The sequence below is a fragment of the Megalopta genalis genome, chromosome 4, assembly GCF_051020955.1.
Source record: "Megalopta genalis isolate 19385.01 chromosome 4, iyMegGena1_principal, whole genome shotgun sequence".
In the NCBI taxonomy this organism is placed as follows: Eukaryota; Metazoa; Arthropoda; class Insecta; order Hymenoptera; family Halictidae; genus Megalopta; species Megalopta genalis.
The window spans coordinates 5,776,416-5,799,313 of record NC_135016.1 but is presented as its reverse complement, the minus strand read 5'-3'; the positions used below and the strand labels follow the sequence as shown (position 1 = coordinate 5,799,313).

General features: G+C 48.2%; 1 protein-coding gene and 1 long non-coding RNA gene across 2 annotated transcripts in view; one reads left to right on the top strand and one right to left on the bottom strand.

Moving 5' to 3' along the window:
* Nucleotides 1-22,898, top strand: part of dtn (transmembrane protein 132C dtn) — a 144,092-nt gene that overhangs the window by 43,361 nt on the left and 77,833 nt on the right. The gene's annotated exons all lie outside the window — the stretch shown is intronic.
* On the bottom strand, nt 1,147-6,034 carry LOC117222592 (uncharacterized). Its single transcript, XR_004490729.2, has 4 exons — nt 5,826-6,034; nt 5,030-5,203; nt 3,807-4,012; nt 1,147-1,362 (listed from the first exon to the last, which is right to left on the bottom strand). It is a non-coding gene; the product is annotated as an uncharacterized LOC117222592 (long non-coding RNA).

Sequence of the window (22,898 nt, the reverse complement as noted above, 5' to 3'; positions counted from 1 at the left end):
TCCGCGTGCATCGCGGCCGCGTATTACATTAATCTTTTATATCACATCGGAGCCAGAGGGGGGGAGAGGCGCCCGCGAATGCAGAAATGTGTGTCGCTCGCAGAAACGCGAGCGTTCCCGTCGAACAAAAGCAGCCAGCCGGGCGCTCGGCGCCGTTCCGTGGCTCTCTCGCGACCTTTCCATGCGGCTCGCTCTCGTTCCGCGATTCCGTCTACCCTTTTCACCGCCGCGAGTGCGCACGAATAATAACACAATAATAATAATAATAACAACAACAATCGCGACACAGCGTCGAGGTTATTACGCGCGCGTGTAACGAGGGAAAGAACGACGCCACGGTCGTGTCCGGCCGCGATACCTTGTGAAAACGGATTAGACGTAAACGCGCGGAAGAAACCCGGCCGAAGGAACAATGAAATGTAAAAGCGAGCCGAAAGAAAGAATGAGAGAAACAATCAACGGGGAACGGTCGAGCGGGAAACAGGGCGAGCGCGAAGAAAAGCGCCGGCTAAGACCCCGGGGTGTATCTCGGGAGCCGAGAGAAATTAAAGTAACGGGCGCTTTGGATGCAAAGGAAAAGGGCGTGTTTTATCGTAGCTTGATAAGGCGCGGCTAAATCCGAACAACGGGGCCCCGGGAGTCGTGGCCCGAGCCCGTAACGAGATCGCGCCGAAGACAAGCGCCCCGGAGTTTATAGACAACCCGACAACGTCGGTGTATCCGTCATTGTCTTCCGTTCGAGCCAACCCCGAGCGGTTAGAGCGAGCGCGGGCGTTACACGGTCAAACTTGCCGATGTTGCAGCGGAAAACCGGGACACGAGTTTCGGATGCCTCGGACAACCGAATGCATTAGACTCGCAGCCAGTTTTAACCCGTTGGCTATCCCTCTCCCCCCCCCTCTCTCTCTCTCTCTAGCTCTCTACAATTCTCTCTCTCTCTCCCTCTCTCTCTCTCTCTCTCTCTCGGCGCGCCCAGCTGGAACCGTGATGGAGTTTCCAAACTGAATCTAGCAAATGAGTGGCCATTTTTACTCGGAGAAGAGAGAGAGATCTCGAGAGAGAGAGAGAGGGAGAGAGAGAGAGAGAGATCTCGAGAGAGAGAGAGAGATAGAGAGAGCGATCTCGAGAGAGAGAGAGAGAGAGAGAGAGATCTCGAGAGAGAGAGAGAGAGAGATCTCGAGAGAGAGAGAGAGAGAGAGAGAGAGCAACCAGGGCTCTCGACGACGACGCATCCTCGATGAATCGCCTGTCGAGCTTCAAATTTTATAACAGTATCACCATAATTATTTGCGAGCCTTCCAAGGCTCTTCTCTTCTTTTGGAGCATCTAAGCAATTTTTTGGAACGACGGATCACGCGAACGCTGAAACAAAAAGAAGAACGGCGGAACGTTAGCCCAGAGTTGACGTATTGCAAATGTTTGTTGGCGTTTCGCGACTATCGAAGCGAAACATCTTTTTTTCAACATCTGCTTTCATTTTTGCTCCATTTAGCATTTTGCACCAAAATTTTATACAATTCGATTCGTCCACAAAAATGGACAATTTGGGAAGAGGAGACACGATTATTCGAGTCTTGCGCCTCGTTTTCATAGTTGTTGAGAAACGGTAATAATAAAAAACGAGGCGCAAGATTCAAATTAATCGCGTCTCCTCTTCCCAAATCTTCTCCATTTCGGTGGACAATCTGAGCGTCAATTAGAGAGACGTTACTGTATTTCCACATTAGACCTTAACACGTTTTTTTATCATCAATCTCGACAGCGGTAAATTCCAAAATTATAACTCGGTCATATCGACGGGTTCCGTGAACCTAGGCGTCTGGAATAAATCAAATAAATCAAATAAATCAAATTACAACGTTCGCTCAACCGGAATCGATATTGCCGGGGATCTAGCGAAAACTGACCGAGCGATTCAGCCGTCGATCACCGAGGCTTTCTGCGCGACGGGATCAAAACGGACCCGGTATCAATCGTGTCAAGGTTTCCCCGCTCGAGGACAGAGAAAGAGAGTAAGCGAGAGAGAGAGAGAGAGAGAGAGAGAGAGAGAGCACAAAGGGGTCGTATCCCAACGCGAATATTTCTATAGGTCGGAAATGAGACGGCGTGTCGTCGGGGAGGCGCGAGGCGGCCATATCGCGGGCGTACGTTCGTCAGCCGATGCGGCTGATGCAGGGAGGAGATGCAGTCGGACGACGACGACGACGACGACGACGACGACGTCGACGAGCGCATTCCGCGCGCTCCACTTCGGTCTGGCTGTTAGAATGTGTCGGCTCGGCTGCGGAATTGATTAAGATTGCGCCCGGGGAACGGAGCCGCGCCGACATTAAATTACTTTGCCAAGAATTTCGCGAGTAATGGGAGGCGCGCGCGCGCGTCTCCGAAAACACAGTTCGCGGCCCCATCCTATTCGCTATTCCCCGGGTGCCCGCGGAAACGGTAATGGCGTTCGGCGGCGCGATAAGAATGGGAACTTTTGTTGCGAACGAGCTCGTATTTCCTTGCATTATCGCGGCGCGATCGCGATATACCAGCCGGGTTACGTGGCCGCCGGCTGCCCGGCACAATGGCCGGATATTTTATTCGGCCGCGGCCGCGGATCGAACGGGGCGCGCGCGTTTTTCCGTTCTTGCGGAGTCACGTCCATCATCGCGGCCAGCCGGCGCCGGGGCCGGGGCCGGGCCCCTAACACCGCCGGAGTCGTCTGGATATTACCCGGTGATTGCGAGCTTTTCACCGAAAGCAGCCGCCGCCGCCGCCGCTTGGAAATTAAATCAAGCCTCAACGAGGTCTCGTTAGACGGGTCTGCCGCGCGTCGGTTTGCTGCTCGTCTCGTCGGTTCCGTTCGCACACCTCTCGACGAGATCGGGCGACGAGAGCAAACGAGAGAGAGAGAGAGAGAGAGAGAGAGAGAGAGAGAGAGAGAGAAAGAAAGAGAGAGAGGGAGAGAGAGGGAGAGAAAGAAAAAGAAAGAGAGAGAGGGAGGGAGGGAAAGAGAAAGAAAGAGAGAGAAAGAGAGAGAGAGGGGGGAAGAGAAAGAAAGAAAGAGAGAGAGAGAGCTGTAGAATAAGGACAGACGCTTCCCCGCGCGCGGAGGGGGTGTTCTCCGGATCGCACCGTCATTTTTGCAGCAGCGAACGCGACCAGGAATTGCGGCGGACGCTGCATCGGCGTCTTTGATGTTCTAAATCGGGACGCGCGTAGCCGGCGCGGGACTAGCCTTCCGAACAGTAGTTTTAAAACGGGAGCAAACCCGCTCGGCAATAAGAAAGCCGAGAAAGAAGGCGCACCGTTAACAGGAAAGATCGTCCCTCTTTCTCGCGGAAGTTCCGTTCTCCGGCCGAGTCGCGAACTTCGGGGCCACACGTTCCCGAAACATCCGGGGGGCGTACGTTGCTTTTCCCGGTCCGACGAGCAGTTTCCGTCGAAACGTTTCACTTGTTTCCGCGTTGTTCCGCCGCATCTGTTGCGAATAAATTGCGCCGCCGATATTGATCTTCCGCCGACGACGGAAGTAGTCGGCGAGGCCGCTTCCCCGCTAATCGGTTTACTTTCCGAAAGCCGGGGAAAAATAATAGAAGTCGGGGATGCGCGCGGCTTGGCCGATCTTTCGGTTGCTTTTCGCGGTGCCGGCTCTGTCTCTCTCCCCTTCTCTCTTCCTTACCCTTTCGTTCTCTCCGTTCCTTCGGCTCGATGTCGCTGAATTATACAGCCGGAGAGAAAGAGCTCGGCTGTCCCCGAGTTCCTCCGCTTGCAAAGATTTGCATTACTACGCCGCTTACGAGTAACACAGTCCGGCTTACCTCCCCTCTTCGTCCCTCTTGGTGCTGATTTCTACCGGAGACCCTGTTATAATTCAGCAGCCGCGAATAGTCGATTTGCAGACGACTCTCTTAAAAAGCCGCAGCGACCTTCGAAACTGCTTCCATCGGACCCTCGGCCGGGTTAGGGTTAGCTTGTTAACCCCGTTGCCGTGTTCCATGCAAATCTCCGTCGACCGGAGCGCGAGCTGAAACAGAAATGTCTTGTAGGGGCGGATGCATCCTCGGTTGTCGAGGATTTGCGTGTACGGATTTCGACGAAAATATTCTGGGGATCTTGTGTCGCGGAAGAAACGCACAGGTTTTAACCCTTTGCACTCGAGTGACGAGTGGCATCACTAAAAATTGGTGTACTATTTTTCGAAATCATCGTTAAGAGCATCGAACTCGTTTATATTTTTAAAAGAATGGTTAAAATTGCACTGTACTTGCTGGTAGGATCAATTTCGTGCGCATAAATCGCAATAAATTGTATAAAATAGAAATACCGTAGATCGGTTGTCATGTTTTGGATTTCGAATTCAAATAGCTTCGACTGCGAAGGGTTAATTGGTCACTTGACAGTAGATTTATAGGGAGCACCGAAGGCAGCCGTGTTTATAGAAGCAACAATGAGACGTTTATTCTGATCTTCGACGAGTGATATTGCAACATCCGTCGTAAATAACGTGTATATTGAATAAATAACTCGTATATGTATCGTTAGAATTTGAATAATCGTAGACGAAAAACTTACGCGGTGTTTAAGTTGCAATAGGATAACGAAATGATCGAAGAATAATAAATAAAAATAGATAAAATAAAAATTTTCCGCAATTTTCTGCTAAGGAACAGAAATGGAATCAAAATCAACTATGTCTTCTAATCATTTTGTCAACTTGAAGATAATTCAACGATATCCTTAAATTCTTCTCATGTCTTCGCACTTTTATATTTGAAGTATGCATTTTTGCCACAAACGCGCGCAATCCACGGTCTAATGATTCCAATAAAAAAAAAATGGTAAAATATGCATTTCTCAAAATTTGCGGCCACCAGCGTGTCGTAAACTTGTAATAAGGAAAGATATGAGTGATCGAAAAGCAGCGCAAGCTTTGGAACATTTCGCCTTCCTATATTTTACTTTGTAACATTCTCGCAAATCTTGGCGTTTGAACGTATAACGATCTATAATGATAACGTAAAAGTAGTTTTATTTGACTTACTTCTCTTGGTACACTTTCGCGTTGTTCTTTCACGTTTCTTTTGTTACTTTCATTCCTCGCATTTTTCTTTTCGTCCTATTTCCCGTCTGTTTCATCTTCTTTGCTATCAGTTTCATTCGCCTTGCATTTCCTTCTTCTACTAATTCCGTTCATTTTCTTCTTGATATCGTAATTCTACATAATTTCTCTGTTTTTTAATATTTAACAATATTTTCTAATTCTATATATGTAATATCGTAATTCTACACACAGTGGACACTCCCTTATTTGAATATTTATTTTTACAATGTAGAAATGTTCTGCTATGTTCTGCTATCCGTATAACGTTCTATTATTTAATCATCGTATTACTCAGAGAACTTGAACGAAATTTATAAATAATAGAACGCGTTGGTATCAGCATATTACGAAAATATATGATCAGATAAGAGAGAATCTTCACTGTATTTTGTACGTTTAGTTAACAATAGAACGCTAGAATAATAGAACTAACTTAATCAAAATGACTGGTTTCTAATATTTTGTACGTTTAGTTAACAATAGAACACTAGAATACTAGAACCAACTTAATCAAAATAACTGGTTTCTGATATTTTTCTTTTATGCTTCTCGATAACATAAAAATCTTCTCTATAAAAATTTTTCTATGAACCTTTGTTCATCCAAGCATACATCATAATAACAATCAAAGAAGGTTCAAATAAATCGAATCTTGTCAACCTTATAAAACATTACACACTACTCTCGTTTAAAACACATTGGCTCTATCGTCAACAAATAAATCCGTTCAGCTTACCACGCGGCCATCGCGTCCGTTCCAAAAATGGTACACAATTGCACAGATCCTTCGCGAGCAACCCCGAATCGCAGTTCGCGTTCCAGAAAGAACGATCTCCTCGCAAAATTTCCATGTCCACCAAGAAACGTCCACTATCTCCTAGTTCAAAGTTCCGTCGATCGCTAGAAACTGCGAACTAAGCTCGAAAGAAAAAAAAAGAAAGAAACTATGCACGCTGATGCAGATAGCCAGAAACGTAGCACCGGCCACAACCGGTCCACCCTATCAGCATTTCCACCGTCCTGTAAAAAAACCGCAACGAGATACGGGGCTCCGCGGTCTTCGGGAGCCGCGCCGGCCTGGAAAAAGGGATCCCTAATTTTTCTGCCGAGAATCATTTGCCTCGTGACGTAATTCTTTGGCGTAAAAGAAGATCCTCGGCGCAATTGTCATCGTCGGACACCGCTTTCAACGGTGTCCACGGGATATCCTGGTCTCGGAAGGGAACCGTCGCGACGTCCGATCGCGAAGATCGCACCGGGACGCTTGGGTGACATCGAGCGAGGGGCGGAGCGGGTCCTTTGTTTCGCGAGCCGAGAGGTCGAGACGGGGGAGACGGGGGAAAGTGGCGGGTGCCGTGTTCGTGGGACAGCGACGGGGCGATAAGCCAGACGGGTCGTCCGGGAGGGTACGAGACGGGGGTGACTTACGATCTCCGAGGCGGGGTGATCGATGGGGAATCAAGGGAGAAAGCGTGTTGCAACGCGGCGGAGACGCCGAGGACAACGACGACGTGGCACGATCCGCTGAAACAGCAGAAGATCCTCCGGCTCTCGCAACGTGGTGTACCGAGAAGACCTGGTGTACCCGCTGTCAGCATCTTCGTTCGGATCGCTCGTGTCCCTCCGTTCCCATCCGCCCTCGTTCCCCGCGCGCCCTACCGCCGCGGCGAAAAGGGTGCGGGGCTGTGCAGGGCTGCGAAGGGCGGCGCTCGGTCCCGCCCGCGCCCGGCCACCTGCTCCCGGAGCTTTTCCCGGTAATGCTGATGAAGCGTCTGCCCGACAATTAGACGCAATTTTGGGAGCAATTAGTGGAGTTACCGTCGACCGAGTATCTTCCGCCTTCCTTCTTGCCCGGCGGCCGGGATTCCGGGCTTTTTATTTGCCCCGGCGCGCCGCCACCGTGGCTTCGTTAGATTCGTTCTCGCTCCCCTGTCTGGCTTCCGGTTGCCCAGATGGTGGCTCACTTTGCCGGCAACTAATTACGTTCAGCGAAAAAACAGACGGAGAGAGAGAGAGAGAGAGAGAGGGAGATTGCTCGCGACCCGGAGCTGTATTAGAACGCGTTTCGCGGTCGTATTAGAATACTCTCCGCCGGCGCCGGTAATGATAATCGTGCGTCTTTATTATGCAGTCGGCGATTACTACGGGATAGAAAAAGGAGCGGACAAAGTGGTCGGCGATTAAACGGGCGGGCACACACGCTCGCCGTTGTCATTACGCCGGGAATCAGCGCCGCCGGAACGACGCTGCATTATCTAACCCCGGGCAAGATAAGCGTAATATGTGTTTACGTTCACGTTATGCGAGCCGGGAGAGGAGGGAATTCTTTCTCTCGGCGATGCTTAGTTCCCACTGCTTGCTCGGTTCCCATTGCTCTCTTCCGCCGCAGCAGCTCCCAACTTCTCGCTACTTCGCGGATTCATTCGGCATATGGGACAAGGGAAACGAGAAGTCGGAATTAGGCTAGATCGGAGGCCTTGTCGCTCTTGGATTCTGCTGTACGAATTGAGGCGCTACACTTCTAGGCGACTTAAGAGTGTCTTTCATGCGGTTCTTCGATGTTCTTTTTCTTTGTCGAGCAGTTTTAACCCTTTGCACTTGAGCGGCGACTCTGAGACACCACTAAGATTGTTACACCACGTATCAAGATAATTTTTATGATATCGAAGCTTAGGTATAAGGAATTGTTGAAAGTCTAACTGTTTGATGAGCCACGAGACTCAATTTCGTACGCATAAAATGCACTTTGTCACTAAAATGGAAATACCATAAGTCAGAAAAGTTAATTGAAATTTACAGTTACCTATGGCTTCGAGTGCAAAGGGTTAACATTCGTGAAGCGGTTGTCCGCGAATCCAGGTACATACAGAGTGACCCATTTAAATCGATGAAAATATCTTCGAAACCATTGGTGATGGACGGAACTGGGATATTTTTAGCAAGAGTAATCATAACATTTACAAGAAATCGATCTACACTGGCACCCCAATCTATCAGGAAATCCATCCTACTAGTCTCAGTAACTGGTCCAAAATTTTGCTATCGACCTAGGGGGACCAGTTACTGAGACTAGTGGAATTGATTTTCGGACAGATGACAAAAATCCCGAAAATGAATTCTACTAGTCTCAGTAACTGGTCCAAAATTTTACTATCGGCGGAGGTGGACCAGTTACTGAGACTAGTAGAATTGGTTTTCCTGATTTTCGGGATCTGTCCGGAAATCCATTCCACTAGTCTCAGTAACTGGCCCACCTCGGTCGGTAGCAAAATTTTGGGGGGACCAGTTACTGAGACTAGTAGAATTCATTTTCGGGATTTTTTGGGATCTCTCGGGAAATGGATCCCACTAGTCTCAGTAACTGGTCCACTTAGGTGTAGAGCAAAATTTTGGCGAGTACAGGGGGCCGTTATCAAATAATTAATCCATCGGTGCGAGCCGACAGCGAAAAGATTCGACCGCGAATTGGCGCTTCCCCCGGCGCGGCGGCACGGTCCCGACGATGAGGAGGTGCATCGCGATGAGAATAAATCGCGTTCAGACTGCAGTTAACCCGAATAGCCGGCCGTTGCCGACTATGGATCCGCTCGTAAACCCGGGCGACCCTTGTCGGCCGCGTCGACCCGCGCCCGTCGGCGCTCGCCGGCGCGAATAAACGCGCTGAGCGTGCGGGGCCACGCATTCCGCGGACGCGGCCGCGACCTCGTAAACCAGAATAACGAAAAATTGCGCGGCGGTCTCTTTCGCGGAGACTTACGCACGCGACCTGTCACCCCCGCGGAAATAAATAACTTCGTCGTGGTTTCGGGCTCGGGCTCGGGCTCGTGCCGGGTCACGCGCCGCATTTTCCGCTGGCGAAACGCGCCGAGGCGGGTCGGGTTCTCTCGTATACATTTATTACAACGCGGCAAGATTTTGATTTCGACGCCTCCGCGTTCCAGCGAACCCGCGCTGCTGGCCGTCTTCCGGTTTCATTCGGTCGGGGGTGTAAATCGAAATGAAATTTTTCACGAGGTCGCGTTTATTCGACGGATCGACGAAAGCGACTCCTAACACTGTTTTTACCGTAGGTGTTCGGAGACATTTCTTAATCGTTTCTAGTGCTATTAATTCTATTTATATTAATTCTAGTTATATTTTATTTGTATTATAATTCTGTTCATTTTAATTCTGTGTATTTATATTAATTCTGTTTATATTAATTCTAATTATTTTTATTCTATATATTTATATTAATTTTAATTATTTTTATTCTATATATTTATATTAATTCTAATTATTTTTATTCTATATATTTATATTAATTCTGTTTATATATTAATTCTATTCATATTAATTTGATTCATATTAATTTCTATTTATATAATTTTCTACGTTTACCAAGGGGGTTGACGGGGGAGGATAGGAAATTATTTCCTATGCTCTATACTTTTATGTAATACATTCTCGACTTTTGCTACAGCAATCGCACAATTAACGGACTGACTACGAACCACTAATTATCTCGAGACAGACACCCTCCAACTAACAAAATAAGAAATAATTTCTACCATTTCAAGAGTTCACCTTCTCAAACGCAAACAAATTCGGCATCGCAAACATTATTTTCAACGGTGATACAACACTTTCGAGCGCCGTCCAACAGTCGCCGCTCGTGCGTGAAGGGTTAATATCGTTTACCCTGTTTCTCGTTGTACTTATGTGCGGCGGTTACAGTATCGCGGCGGTAATGAAAATGCCTGGTGCCCTCCGGTGATTAACGTTCGAACGGAGAATAAATCGTTGCTCGGGTTTCGCCGTTGGTGCGGCACCGGGCTACGGTGCATGTGCAAGTTTTTGTTACGGGGTGACCGACGAGCGTGCATCAATCGCGGCGGTTAAAGGCGGCCTTCTCGGGGGTCTCTTTGCAATTCCGCTCGCGATTCACCCGCCGGAATCCTCTTACCGTAGCCTCTCCGGCATTGTTCGCCGGGCGAGGCACGGTTCGATCGCTTCCGGTGCCGTTGCCGGTCGTCGGAACGCCGAGAATTCCTGCATCGACTTAATAACGTCGCCGCGTGTCGATCTGTATTCAAATTGGCCGACGGAAACTGGCGTCGGGACGCTCCCGCTCTCCGTAACCGGCAACGTCGCGGGAGGGGCACGGGGGGAGACAGGGGGAACAGAGGCCAGAGAGAGAGAGAGAGAGAGAGAGAGAGAGAGAGGTAGGGAGAATCATTGAGATCTAGAGGGAGAGAGAGGAAGAGAGAATTGTAGGGAGCTAGAGACACAGAGAGTGGCAGAGACAGAGAGAGAGAGAGAGAGAGAGAGAGAGAATCAGAGAGCTATAGAAAGCTAGAAAGAGAGTGAGAGAGAGGGCGAGAGCTAGAAATAGAGAGAGAGAGAGAGAGAGAGAGAGAGCCAGGAAGAGCTAGAGAGACAGCGCTCCACGGAGAGAGCTAGAGAGAGAGAGAGAGCGCTAGGGAGAGAGCTAGAGAGAGAACTAGAGAAAGAGAGAGAGAGAGAGAGCCATAGAGAGCCAAAGAGAGCCAAGAGAGCCATAGATCGCCGCAAAGAGCCATAGAGAGCCAAAAAGAGCCATAGAGAGCCAAAGAGAGCCATAGAGAGCCATAGATCACAGCAGAGAGCCAGAGAGAGAGATGAGGGGGGAGCGGCGACCAACTAAATCCGAGAGCGCAACGTTTCTCGATTTCCTCGGGGCGTGTAACGCGGTTACAGGAGGAACCGGGTCGAATCGGGCTCGGGCTCCGGCTCGGGCCGGTACGTATCGTGTCGGGCCTTTGGCGAGGAGGAGGACGAGCACACACAACGCTCGCCGCGAGAAAATTGATCGAGCAATTACGCGAACCGGCTACTCCTGACCGTTTATCGGATTATCGGGAGGACTGCCGGGAGGTCGACGGCCCCGACTTACCTCGCCGCCCCTCGGAAATAATCGAAACGTAGATAGGACCGGCGCGAAATCGCATCGATCGCGCCACGACTGAATAACCTGCATTCGCCAAGCCGATCTGCCAACCTCACCGTAAAACGTATGGTCGCTCGACCGTGTAAGCTCCGGCATCGGAACCGTTCCTGCCTGCCTGCCTGCCTGCCTGCCTGCCCCGATGATCGATCATGCTCTCTACCGTCCCATTCCTGTCTACCGTCTCCGATAAACCGCACAATATCGTCCGGTAAGGATGCGACGCGCGACGGTCCTCGGCAAGAAAAAACGCCCTTTCGATCGGAAACGTGAAAACAATGGAACAATGTGCGTCGGGGAAGAAGTTGCGGCAGCTGTTGCCCGTGAAAAAAAGAAGCGGGATCGATCGAGTCGACGCCACTCGATATCTAATTTCTTGCTAGTTAGTGCTCGCGTACCGACGCCCGGAGGCGTACTGAAAACCGCAGTGGCGATCATTGCAGTCTTGTACAAGCTGTTTCCTTTCGGTGGACACGCCTCTTCGCCTCGGGAGCGATACGAGTGCTCCGAGTAGGCGTGGCTTACGCGCTCTTCGCCTTCCTCGGAGCCGGAGCACACTGCTCCACGATGTATTATGTTTCGTAACTGTTATTGTTAGTGTCTGTTACTTATTAACACTTGAACTACCGAACACCCTAACGAGACTAACGTATATATTGTTTTACAATGGCGAGATGGGATTTATTTAACCCTCCGACGATTCTTCTTACAATATATGCTCGGATAAAGAAGTTTATCCGAACGGTTCTTCCAGAAATATTTTGTTTAAATATCAGGAACTGTAAAACAAGGAATCGGTCTCCGTGAACGCTCCTTGCACAGAAATACAAGGTGTCCCAGGTTTTAATGTTCAAACTTTGTTAGTGTATTCTATGGCACAAAGTAAGAACAAAATGTTATAGAGCTTTATGAAGAAGTTATAACAAAAATTCAGAATATATAGGAATAGTAATCAACTTGCTGTTACTGCGAGCTTTGGCTTGAATAGATCAGCACATGCCGTGTGTTTATGTAAGCTATGTTTATTAATACATTTCGAAATGTATTAATAACCGTTGTTGACAATACACGATTGACATCGATCGAAGATCTTTTCTCATTTCTTATTCTTTTTTTTAGTTGATTACTATTCCCATTCTGAATTTTTGTTATAACTTCTTAATAAAGCTCTATATGATCTATGTTTACGTAACATTTTTTTCTTACTTTGTGCCATAGAATATACTGACAAACTTTGAACATTAAAACCTGTATAAAAAATTACGAACTACGTCGATGTAAATTAAATTACGTCTTATGAATCATGTCTTATCCCCCGGTGCAGCGTTGTAGCTGCAGAAAGGCGTGGCCGTCTCCGTTGCTCCCGATGGTAGCCGGGCCACTGTAAATCATTGCACGCGTAAAACTGTTGCTGCGGCGGCAGTCGTTCCATACGGAGAAGTATTTTCGAGATGTTTCAGCGGACGCGATTAAAAGAAACGGCCGAGCAGCCGGCGATAAAAGGGCGATCGCGGAATGGTTTATAAGCTCGGCGGAAGTGGATTCCATAGCGGCAACGGCGTCCCCGCCCTTAGGAGCGTTTAAGGGTTTTAAAGCGGCTCTTCCTCCGCTTATTGTTCCCGGTCTCCGGTTTTATTGGTTCTCGAAATTAAACTTCGAAATCGCCGAGATATTGCCAGCGAGGTATCGTTGTTCCGCTGCCCGTCGAGAGCGCGCGCCCTGGCTGGCCGGTTCGCGCGTCGCCCATAGGACTCGAGGAGCCGATTACTGTGCTCTGTTAACAGCCTTTGGGCGTTTTCGTAGCTAAAAATAATTTTAGCGATTCGAACGACGTATCTTGACGCTGAAATTATCGAGTCGATCAAAATGACCGGTTCTTGGTTTTGTATTTTAAAATTGCGATAATTGTAAAGAATCTTTCGTGGGAAATTATGGAATATATTTTTTTTAATTTATGTATTCATTGCAATCGAAATTGTGGAAAGTTTACATAAATTCAGTCTTAGCAGTCTTTCAGAAGAATACAAATTCGGCGCTTTTAATGCTCGGTAAATATAGTGTTAAGGATTTAAAGGTATTTTTAGTACCTTTTTGGAACTTTTTCTTCAGATTTCGCGAATAACTTTTCTGGTATTTTAAGAACTTCCGTCTTTTACATGTCCAATTTTAATTTCAGTTAATCGAATCAACTGAATCGAAATGCGAAAATTTGATATACGTCTGATACGATAAATATAAAGCAAATTATGCTCGAAAATAAACAAAAAAACCAGAGTTATTTTCAGCACTTTCATAAGCTCTTTCGTAAGCTTTACAGAAAATTTCGCGAATCCGGTGTGAAATAATTGAAACAATCTCTCCGATATTTTAAGAGCTTCCGTCTCTCACATATTAAATTTTAACAAATCGATAATTAATCGAATCGGAGTGCCGAAATTCGATACACGTCTTATATATAAATATAAAGCAAATTATACTTGAAAATAAACGAAAAGGCAGAGTTATTGGCCACCCTGCAGTAACTGGCTGCACTACCCTAAGCGTGTGTCGTGCGACCATACAGAGAGAGAGAGAGAGAGAGAGAGACAGAGAGAGAGAGAGAGACATAGAGAGAGTTGATCGATGACACGTCCTCCCGCCCGTCATTATCCTCGGGGTGTTCAGCGTGCGCTTGACTCTTCCGCGGATATGAAGTGCACTCCGTAATCAACCGGGCCGTCAAATTATCGACGATTCCGGTACAGAAGGGTGGCGAGCCTTCCGTCCGCAGCAATTGCGTTTTTCATCGAGCTGGCGCGCCGCGCCTCGCGGACCGTTTTCAAAATCCAGAGCGAGCGAGAGAGAGATATAGAGAAAGAGATATAAAGAAAAATAGAGAGAAAAAAAGGAAAAGTCGCGTCGCGACGGGCAAAGCCCTCGGACACGCGTATTCGCGTCCGACGAAACAAATCGGGGCCGCAACGGCTGCCGTAGATACGGATAACGGTGGAGCGTTGTCAAAAACGCTTTGCGGATCCCTGGGAGAAAGGGTTTATCTCGGCGACCCGGCAATTTATCGTCCGCCGTTCCGAAAGCGTTTCCCCGGCTTTTTAATAACAATGGCTTATCAACGGCGCGGAGCGTTTTTGCAATAAAGATCAAAGAGATGGCGGGGCGCTTCGATCGGAAGTAAAAAAAAATAAAGCGCATGTATAAGATAAAAGTTGTTCCCATCGTTGCCGCAGGAAAATCACCGGAACCGTGACTGACCCCCCCGGTCACCCCCCCGAACCCCGCCATCCATATTTTCATTGTGCAGAAACGGATGGCCAGGGGTCGCGTGGTCCCCTCCGCAAATCAAAATCCGCCCTTCGGCGTCGATCCGGCATCGATCGCGGGGGACAGTTTCGAGCGTGTGCTTTAGAAGAGGGGGACGGGGGTGGTGGGCCGGGCGTAGCTCGATCGGCGTGGCGAAAACGCGAAAAGGGTCCGGCGTAAACCGGTCACGAGACCGTTTCGTTCGTTACGGTTTTATTTGTTTCGGCTGGGGCAGAGGCGACGATCGATCCTCGGCGTCGCAGCCGCCGCCGCCGCCAACGCCGACGCCGCCGACGCCGTCGACGCCGCCACCTTCCGTCGCCTCTTTCTCTTGGTATCTCGACGGTGACTTCGGCTCGCTCTATCTACGCCAACCTAATCGATACCTCGACTCGACTCGGCTCGACCCGTCTCGATTCTGAACCGTTCGCCTCTCTCGCTCGCGGCGCGAGGACGCGACGACCACGACGACGACGACGCCGAGCAGGAAAAAGAGGACGACGAAGGCGAAGGCGACGAAGGCGACGAAGGCGAAGAGGACGTTTGGTTGTGTAGCACTCCGGGCCGCTTTTGTGTCGCAGGCGCGATCTAATCGGCTGATCGCGCTCGACGGCGCACCAGAAATTCCGCTTGATTTCCTCCCTGTTGACCTTTCGCCGTCGTTCGCTGAAAAACGTCGGCTAATTATCCCGAGCTGGAACCGAACGAACGGCGCCGCCACCGAGGGATAATGCCGCGGAAAAGTCGTCGTCGTCGTCGTCGACGTCTCCGGCTCTACTTTTACCCTTGTAGCTAGCTCTCGTCGCCCGTCGCTGGCCGGCCCTCGTTCGTTTATCGGGACAGACTTTTCCCGGTATTTTCCCGGTCGCTTTTATCCAACGCGTCACTCCCGTCAGCCTGGATTTCCACGGCGTCGGGTCTCCGCGAGGCGTTAAAACGGATCCTGTTGTTAACCGGAGAGGTTTCCTCGGACACTCCGACTGAAATTTCCTCCGAAGAGCGCACTCGGGGAGCTATCCTTTTCTTTCGACGTCTCTCTCTCTCTCTCTCGCCCTCTCTCTCTTTCTCTTTCTTTCTCTTTCTTTCTCTTCCTCTCTCTCTCTTTCTCTTTCTTTCTCTTCCTCTCTCTCTCTTTCTCTTTCTTTCTCTTCATCTCTCTCTCTTTCTCTTTCTTTCTCTTCCTCTCTCTCTCTCTTTCTCTTTCTTTCTCTTCCTCTCTCTCTCTCTCGCTCTCTCTCTCTTTTTCTGCCGTCCGATCTATCACGGATCGCGCAGAGCTCTCTTTCTTTCTCATCGCCGAGCGCCGGGAACATTGTGAAACGGTAATCTCGTTTTACCCGCGTTGGATACGCGACGGATGATCAAAGAAAAGCGGCGGGGAGAGAGAGAGAGCCTCGCCCGGAACGGTAACGAAATTACAATTTGCAATTTCATCGAGCAGTATATCGTGCGCGCGACGACGTCGACGACGACGACGACGACGACGGGTATGACGGCGGTGAAATTGCAGCGAAATCATCGGCCGTCCTCGGCCTCCTTTAATTCGTCAATGGACGCGCGCCAATTTTTCCGCGACCAGCCGTCGCACGCTCCGTTTCTGGAGCGGACAAAATCCTGTTTCCACGGTGCTGGAAAAACGTATGTTGTTTACTGGGATTTTTGGACGAAGGGGTAGTAAATTATCACGAGTAATAAATAGTAAATGAAGTAGTAATGAATAAATAGTGATAAGTGATAAATAAATTGTAATAAGTTATTTACAATGAGTTATAAGTAATATATAATGAGTAATAAGTAATAGATATTCATGAGAAATAAGGAATAAATAATGATGAGTAGTAAGTAATAAATAATGAGTAATAAGTAATAGATAATGATGAGTAATAAGTAATTAATAATGATGAGTAATAAGTAATAGATAATCATGGGTACTAAGTAATAAATAATGATGAGTAACGAGTAATAAATAATGAGAGTTATAAGTAATAGATAATCATGAATAATAAGAAATAAATAATGATGAGTAATAAGTAATTAATAATGATGAGTAGTAAGTTATATAGTCATGAGTAATAACTAATAAGTAATAGCTAATGAATAATAAGTAATAATAGCGAGTACTACGTAATAAATAATGAGTAATAAGAGGCTGGTATTTAAAAAGAAAAAAAGGAAAAAAGCGATGAAGACCGCATCTCGGTGCAACCCTTCAACCACCGTGCGCCGGAGCGCCGTTGGTGAAAGAAATTCTCTCGTTCGTCCGGCGAATAAAAAACCCGCTGGAGAAAATCTTTGATGCCCTTCCAGGGAATTCGGCCGAGCGGGATTTCAAGGGCCCCGTTAAAAGTGCTTTCTCGATCCGTCTTATCGGCATATTAAAACCTGGCAAAGCCGGGCGTTTCCTTAACGCGAGATTAAAAATAAAAATGCCGCGGTTAATGTTAATGAGAAACGTTTCGTTGGGTTTTACAAATGGCCCGCGCGTCCCGCGAACGCATAAAGCATCGCAGTCCGCTATTATTACCGTGTTTATCGTGCGGCAGCTGCACAGAGGCATTACGGACCCCGGCGCGGCGCAAGAGCGCCGCGGGGCATACCAAATTCATCGCGATAATTATGTTCATCGGGTACCGTTCCCGGGGACTCCTTGCGGAACCCGCGTTCTTTTTAACGTCTAATATTTCCCATTTGTTTCGGCGCGACGGAATTATAAATTCCTCCATTACCGGCGGCAATTAGAAATATTATGTACTGCACCGGGGTGGAAGGGGGGCGAGGGGGATGCTCGACGTAAACGCGGTTATACGCTGAAACGACGGCGAAATAAAGCGAACGGGAGGAGCACGTAATGCGAAGCAAAAGGAAAAGATATTGCGGGGAAAGCAAGGGGAAACGAAGCCAAGGAAAAGCCGTAGGGAAAACGATGCGCTAGAAACGACCGACGCGTGTTGCTTTGTGGAAATGATAACACCGTGTCTACCTAGACGCGCTCCGTGCCATTTTTTTTATCGCAATGGATGCTCTAATTAAGAAATTTATTTTACAATCGATTCCACCGAGAACGTCTCCGTAATTTCAACAATTTTTAAACGAACAGTATGATGTAGGTTCAACGTTGAAGACCGAGTTAAAACGTTTTAATTACTAGACCGCGGATTTGATGCATTTACGGTGAAATCGAGCGGACGCAATTTGTGAAACAGTAAAAGGATTAGAAGGATTTTAAATTGTCGGCGCGCATTATTTTCAGCCTTTCGAAATGATTAAATCGCTTCTATCCGAGCGGCTCGGTTCCCTTCGATTACTCGGATTATCCGATTATTCGGTTTATTCAAATTATTCGGTTTATTCAGATTATTCGATTTAGTCTGTTATTCGGATTATTCGATTATTCGGTTTATTCGATTATTCGGGTTAACCGGTTTATTCGATTATTCGGGTTAATCGGTTTATTCGATTATTCGGTTTTAGTCGTTTTAGCGTTCGGATCGCATCGAAAACGGAGCCTTCGGCTCGCTTCGAATCGCGATCGTTTGAAAATTCGCGAATCGGAGCGGCCCTAATTTGGACACCGCGTAAGAGGCCATCGCTTCTCGGGTCCTCGGTTCCTCGCGCGTGCATCGGGATATCATCGTGTTCGGCTCGGCGTGTTCGCACGCTCGCCCGCTCGCCGGCTCGCTCGCTCGCGCACGCGCCCCCGACACTCTAATGCGTTATGAATTATGCACTGGAGGGTTAAGTCCCTTTTAGTCCCTCGGCTTACTTTGACGAAGCCTCGCCCTCCGCTTGTATCATTATACTGTTCAAGTAGAATTACCCGCCCGCATTTCGTAGCGGCGCAGTTATTGCATAATTTCTCCGCGCGCACCCTCGCCAGACCTTGTCCCCTAAGCCTTTGAGGGCGCACCGGAAGCGTGACGTGGTCGCCGACGACGCTCCTCCGGGGAACTTTTACTTCTGCCAAATTGGATGCCTTTAATCTTCCCCGGGGAACTTGTTTCCGCGCGTCTCGATATTAAAAACTTTCCGTGTGTGTGCGAGAGAGGGAAACAGAGACCAAAGAGAGGAGAGAGAGAGAGAGAGAAATAGAGGAAGACGGAGCAGCCGCTCGGCCGACAATGCGTTCACGGAATCAATGAGATCGCGACAGTTTAGCCAGCGTTCTCCAAAGTTCGCTCGTCCTCGCGGAAGTCGCGGAACTCGCGTCTTCCGGTTACAAAGTAACGCCACCAGGCTGTTTAATAGAATTCCGTTAATGCAGGGCTGAGCTTCATCCACCGAGCTGCATCCCGATACTTTAACGCCCTCCCGACAAGCTAAGTCTTTGTGCTAATACGTCCGCCGTGAGCGGACTAATTTGCCAAGCCGCTTTTCCCCACCGATTTTTCCCCGTTTTCGTTCAGTATTTTTAAAGTATTATATATTATTATATATTTTATATATTTTATTATTGTTATAATATATTTTATATATTTTATATATTTTATAATATTATATATATATTAAAATCAATGTATACCGTTATACATAATTAAATTATATTAAACTAAATTAAATTAACCGGTCAGCTGTGGCGCTGCTTTTTCAAAGCGCGCGCCTATATTCTGACAATATTAACATTAACGTATGCTATATACATAATAAACGAAAAACCCAGGAAAAGTCGAATACTTATAAAAGTGAAAAATTCAAATTGTTGCTGTGGTATTCAGCGAAGCTAGGAACGATGTATTATATAATATGGCACTTTGCACATCGAACATCAATGCCGTGAATTATTCATATAATCATTGATATTTCTTAATTGTTTCTTGCTTCGGAATGTTCTAAAAATCTTGAGATTTCTGAATATGTTTTCGTTTTCCCTAAAATTACAATTTAAACGGCTAATGGTCGCTATTTTTTTACGCACGACGACTTTTTTACTCAGACTGTGCACAAAAATGGACAACTCGTGAAAAGATGATACGATTCTTCGAACTTCGTGGCTCGTTCTCCCACTCGCAAATTGTTAACAATTATAAAATCGAAGCGCAAGGTTATTTTGCGGCTCCTCCTGTTCTCAAATTGCCCATTTTTGTAATACGAATTGTGCACAAAAATAGACAATTTGGAAAGAGGCGATACGATTATTCGAGCCTTGCAGCTCATTCTTATAATTGTTGACAATATATAACTATAAAAATAAACCGCAAGGCTTGAATAGTCGCATCTCCTTCTCCAAAATTGTCCATTTTTGTGCGCAATCTGGGCGTCAATTGGAGAGACATTACTGTACAGTAATGTCTCCCTTACCGACGCTCAGATTTGGGAAGAGGGGACACGATTATTCGAGCCTTGCAGCTCATTCTTATAATCGTTGACACTTCGTAACTATAAAAACGAACCGCAAGGATCGAATAATCGTATCTCCTCTTCCTAAATCGTCCATTATCGTTCTCAATCTGAGCGTCAATTAGAGAGACATTACTGTATTCGTCACGACACAAAACTGCGCCACTTCTCCGCGACGAATATACTCGTCGCGACACAAAATACAGCAACTTCCCCGCGACGACGATATAAAACGTGAAACACAGTTGACAGGTTAAATTAAATTATAAAGAAGTTATTCGTGCTTCGAGAACGTGCATTTCGCTCGACCTTTTCAGAGGAAAAAAAAAGGGAATATACCTAACGATCGCGTGGCCGTCATGCCCGCGTTTCTCATGCGAGGCTCGTTCAAACGGATTATTAGCGTGATTGTTTTGATTCGGGAGGGGGGAGGGGGGATCTCCGGTTTCCCGACGATTCCGTGGGACCGTCGCGGGGCTCACGCCGGTCTGTTGAACCGTCGCGCGTTTCTTTTGTTCTACCTGCGCGAAGGAATTACTCTTCCTGAAAACGTGCCCGCGCGAGGCTTATCTCGCGGCCGCGTGCACGAGCTTGCCGTGACGGAAAATGGGCGGGTGCATCTATTTTCGTTCGCCGGTCACGTAACCACTATGCGGACGTACATTACGCGTTGCTACTCGCCGGTATTCATCGGTCCTGCGGTCCGCAGCCCGCCGAGCTGCCTCCCGACAATGAACGTTCTCCTCGTGACGGCGATCGAGCGGTCGGATCCCGGTGATCGGCTTCGATTAAGACGAAACGATTAACCTGTTAACCGCGCTCCGCGTTCGCCGACCCCGTCGCGCGTTCGTCTTTCAATGACTCGAGTTTTCTATTTAGCCGCCGCGCGCCGGTCGCCTTGGGGAAAATGTTGGAGAAAATGAGAGCGAAGGTGCGTCAAATATAAAATAGTATCTTAAAGTAGAGGCTTCAAGCTTTCATTTAAAAGAACGGTCATCGTTCCACGATGATTTCTCGCGAAACTATGCCCGGTCAAAGTTGACCAATTTTTACCAAATTCTGTTCTGTTATTCTGGTGGATTAAGGGTTGTCCCTAAATTATTGTACGGTTCCTGAGGTTATTGATTATTGTACGAGTTCCTGAGGACATTTGAAGTAACTTTTTCCTTGGCGAGAATAAAATCCGCGGCTTCGTTTACGAGTTATTAACGAAATACGTTGATTAATAAGAAGCGAGCTCGGCTGCCGCGAGGGTTGTATTTTCGCTAAGGAAAAAGTTACTTCAAATAAACTCAAGATCCCCCTATTTCCGGATTGCGAGACATTTTTAGGACGCCCTGTATTTCTCAGTAAACTAGTAACAAAACTTCGAAAATATAAAATGACATCAAAGAAAATATAAACTTACATAATTTTGGAAATAATTACTCCGTTCGAGTAAGATATGGTAAATAATTGCACCCCTGCAGATCTCAAGAAACAAAAATCGTCAATTTTGAAAATAGCATAATAATCTACAGTTTTCGTTGTGTCTCCTCGCAGGAGTGTGCAATCAAGTTTGCAATGATCCGAGCGCAAAGGGTCGAAGTTCCATAAAGCGACTAAACATTGTGGTGCGCGACACCCTAGAAGACCTGTCAAAAATAATACCGCGAGCGAAATCACGGCACGGTGACTCTTGATCGAAAGCTAACGCAGCTATCGACAGCTAGACGACGCGATTTAACATTTCGCTAAAAAGTAACGAAACGGCAACCGTAAAACAAATGGCCGAGGTGTCAAGCACCCCGCGCGTTCCAGAGTTAAACTTTCCCGGTCGACGAACGAACGAACGAACGACTCTCTCTCTTTATGGTCCGAGGAGCTCGGAAATGCCGACTGTTAGACGGGAAAGGTGTTCGATGGCTCCGCGAAGCAGCCGGTATCCGGCCGAGTTGGTTAAAAAATGAGCAGGCCGGCGGCGAGCCGGAGATCGGTCGCGTCTCGGGGACGCGACTCGGTTACGCAAAAACCGGCTGTCCGTTTCTGACGTTTCCGGCCGATCGGGCACGTTCCCCCATCGGCCGTTGATTTATCTTAATGCTTCCCGGTGTCCCGGATTATCAATCTTCTCGCGTGGCTCGTCCCGGCGAGATCGGCACTTAACTTTTTTGCGGCAGGCCTCCGGAGGATTTTATTTCGGTCGCCGGTCGCGGCCGCCGATCGATCACTTTCCTTTCCGTCGATTAAATGTGTTTCCGCGTGGCGCGCGTTTCTTTCCAGCGTTTAACCCGTCCGCGAGCACGGCAGCACGCATCCCCGGCCACTGAATGACGTGCACCGCGATAAGAACCGCCGCCCCGTGCCGAAGTTTCTTACGCGACCGGTTAATTTATGCCGCGATAATCGAGCCAATGAACGTCGCGGAAATAAAAAAAAAAGAAAAGAGCGAAACTTCGCCAGGCGAACTTCGAACGGGGGAGGGCGACTTTCGTCGAAACTTTTCCCGTTCGTGTTTCGTCGTCTGATTCGTCGTCGGTCCGCGTCGGTCCGTCGATCCCAGCGAGCTCGTTTCTCCATTATTTTTTGTTCCGGATTCCGGGGCTTTTTTTCGATTTCTCGGCCGTCGAATTCGGCTGGCGTGGATCCTCGGGACGCTCAGAAATCAACACGTGTCCCTCGTGCACAGTTTAAACTTGGCCCTCGAGCGTGCTACGTTCCACGTCGCCGTCGCGTCGCGTCGCGGAGGCACCGGTGGGCCAGAAATCACTGCGACACCGCCGAGTGCAGAATTTGGCAAGGGAACGGCCGCCGGTAAAACGAGCTCCGCGGCCGTGCCGCGCCGCAGCCACCGAGAATTTGAGGTTTCCCGTGACCGTAGAAGCTCGCGTTGCATCGGATCAGTGCATCGTCTCTCGGCCGGTTGGATTTGCAATCGTTCGGAAGAAAGAGCGTCGCGAGGCCTCGAGACGGACGATCGACCGTCGCTATTGTACACCGAAGCAAATTGTATACGGACGTCACGTGCCGAAGATCCATCGGCGTGGACGATGATCCATTGCGAAGAAATCACGTCGGCGACGACGAAACGAGGCGATGCGACGGGACGACGAGACGGGAAAATAACCGACGGTTGCCCGCTGCTCCGACGAAGACGCTCTGGGGCGCGTCTACGCGTCGATAAGGGAGTTCGACAACCACCAATCAACTCTTCTTTTATGTAACCAATCGCGC